At 37.1% G+C, this 3,106-nt stretch overlaps 1 long non-coding RNA gene across 1 annotated transcript; it reads right to left on the bottom strand.

Annotated features, from left to right (window-relative positions):
* Positions 1 to 457: 457 nt before the first annotated feature.
* LOC141706113 (uncharacterized) lies at positions 458 to 2,830 on the bottom strand. The gene is made up of 3 exons (XR_012568645.1): positions 2,648 to 2,830; positions 1,578 to 1,772; positions 458 to 781 (listed from the first exon to the last, which is right to left on the bottom strand). It is a non-coding gene; the product is annotated as an uncharacterized LOC141706113 (long non-coding RNA).
* Between the last annotated feature and the right edge of the window lie 276 nt (positions 2,831 to 3,106).

Raw genomic sequence — 3,106 nt, 5'->3', positions numbered from 1 at the left:
ATTTAATTCATTCTTAATATTATTAATTAAGAATTTAATTTTGGAAATTAAATCAAGTGAGAGAATTATTTTTCTAAAGTGTTTAGAAAAGGGATTAATGATTAAAAAGTGTTTTAATTATTAGTTAATTGGTTAATAAGAATAATCAATTAAAAGGTTAATAATAAAATTTAATGGAAAATTTTCAGCTGAAAATTTTGCCTATAAATATACTATTATAAACCCTATTTGCCTCAACCCAAATAATTAACCCTAATTCTAAAGTAGAAAATAGAGGGAGGCAACTAATTCTCTCAACCTCTTCCTCCTCCATTACATTGATCTCTTGGTGGATACTGGTGGAGTGCTTCACACTTGAGGAGCAGCTACTAGGGATTTCCGTTCATCATTCTTGGATCGCTATTAAATACCTCCATTTTCCATTAACATAAAACTTCTTAAAGTAAACATACTGAACTACGAATTAAATATTATTTTTTCGCATGGATCCTGTGACGGCCTCAACCCCGGGGTCAGGAGTTGACGTCATCAACAACAATAATAACAATTATAATTATTAATAATACATAACTACGACCCCTTTACCAAGACCTTTTCCAGGTTTAAGTATGATTTAGGTTACAACTAACACAACTCAAATTACCTTACACAATCCTGACCACTAATTTAATGCAGCAACTCAACAGACCTCATCTGGTCTGAACACAACTACCTCAGAGGAGTCTGACTCGAAAGGAGCTGGAACTCTGCCCTGACTATCGCGGAAGCATCACTTAGGCATCTGCAATACATATAAAATATTCTACAAGGGTGAGCAATTGCTTGCTCAGCAGCACCACTATATGAATAACAAGTAAAATAGTTAAAGTAAAGCAGTTATAGGAACATAATTCATATCTTGCCAGAAACATGTAAAACAGGTATAAACTGGATATCAAACTAGCATGCTCTGTAAAACAACAACATCAGTAGTGTGATGTGCATAAATACCAGTAAAAAATTCTAGCATGCCATTTTCATTTCCAAATCCGCTATATCAACTACTCATGCCCTTACGAGAATCACACAAAACCAAATCAGATACGTAGCGGATATGTGAAGACAGCTGATCAGGCTATCAACACCAGACGGCTCCAACTACCATCTCATTTATGGCTCCAACTGCCATCTCATTTACCTGTTCGGGAACTCAGAGACTAGCTAGGTCTCTGACCTGCTGGACTAATCGGTTATACAGTGCGCGCAACCGAATTAGCCTCTTACGCCACCTCAATAGGCCTACTCTGGCCCCAACGTATCCCATATCTGATCGTTTTAATCCAGTTTTCAAAATCATCACTTTTACCTATCTCTTTTCAAAATCAATTCTGTTACAGCAAACTATTCAAACCTCTTTTCATTTAAATCACATTTAGAGATTGGTGTTTTCAGAAGTTACTTTTGCCCAAAACAAAATTTTAAACAACATTTTCAAATACGGGGGATACGTAACTTAAAACGTTTCTGTTCCATTACGAAAGTACAACATTTAGTTATTCACATATACTGAACCATAAAAGAATGGTCAGGGTACTTGCCTTGCAGAGCGATACAACTATCTCTGATTGACCTTGAACCGATTCGGGACACTCAGCTTTATCGCTTTACTATTTGACTATCCTGGATCCGACTTCAATGCCCAGGTCCTTCGCTTAGGAACCTCGCCGCGCTTGTCGACTGATCACTAGATTATCTTTAGTTCGATATCACTTCGTGAGTCCTTTGATTAATACCTACAGAGCCGAAATACCCTACATTAGACGTCTAGGTATGCTTGACATATCCTCGATACCAATTCTACCCAACGATATTCAAACCCGACTCGTAATTATATATATTATAATAACACACACACCAATTAGGGTTCACAATCTCGGAAATCGGTTCGGTGTTCGTTTTCAGAAAATACGTATACTTGTCATTTTACGAAATTAGGGTTATTGAGTTTTAACAGAACATTCACCGCCACATATAATCATGTTCCACACATAATATATGTATATACTTATTTATACTCGTTCGACGTTCCGATAATTACAGGGTATGTCCCGAATTTCTGAATTTTATTTCCAAAAATTCGGGCAGCACCTCCATTATTTATCGGCCTACCCGTCGAACAACTCGACGTCAAATCACAACAACAAACAATCCAATAATTCATTCCACCAATACAACCGAAATCCATTTCACAAATCCCAAACACCGATTTAACCAACTAATTATTATTATTACATCTTATATTTTTATTCGTATTCTTTTATATTTATTTATTTAAAATATTAGGACTCAGAATTATATCATCACCGTCCACCGCCCGCTCATCAAAATTCATCGCGGACGGCGGTAAAATTTCGCGGGTACCCGATAAATTCCCGGGTTTGCAACTCGAAATTTCGCCGATTAATTAATAATAGTTCCCGCAAAAATCTTTATTTCACGAAATCACTCAAATTAATTTTTTTTCTGCAGGAAATAAAAACCCGATTAATAATTGCACACTCAGAAAACATCACAGACCCAGACGGCCGGAAGACGACCATGGCACAAAACCAAACATCACTGTACAACTAATCATACACAGCACATAACAATATACAAGGATACATACATAACAGATAAGAAACCGCATAACCAAGCGCGCCACAGCTAACCCTCGCCGGAATAGTATACCGGCGGCGAGGGAAGTGAAGCAATACCGGCGGAGCCAATTACTGGAACTGGGCACAACACGCAGGAGATGGGGAATATACAGGGGAAGGGAAACAGGGGAGAGAGGGAGTAAAGAGAGAGAAATGAGAGAGAGATGAGAAGTAGGAGCTGTGTGTTTTAATAATTTATTTATTTATTTCTCCCAATCAGCAACTAACACGTGGCTAAAGGCTGCTGGAAATTCAACACGTGTCTGGTTTTCCACTTGCAAGCGGGGTATCGACCCGTAATTAACAATTAACGAACCTAGTTGCACTTAAAACACATTCAGAAAATCACGAAAATAGTTTTAAAATGTTATAAATATCCCGAAGTTAATAAAAACGTAAATCTCGAAATTTTAAAGCAATTCCTAAAT

This window comes from Apium graveolens, chromosome 2, assembly GCF_009905375.1.
Source record: "Apium graveolens cultivar Ventura chromosome 2, ASM990537v1, whole genome shotgun sequence".
In the NCBI taxonomy this organism is placed as follows: Eukaryota; Viridiplantae; Streptophyta; class Magnoliopsida; order Apiales; family Apiaceae; genus Apium; species Apium graveolens.
This window is presented reverse-complemented; position numbering and strand designations above follow the sequence as displayed.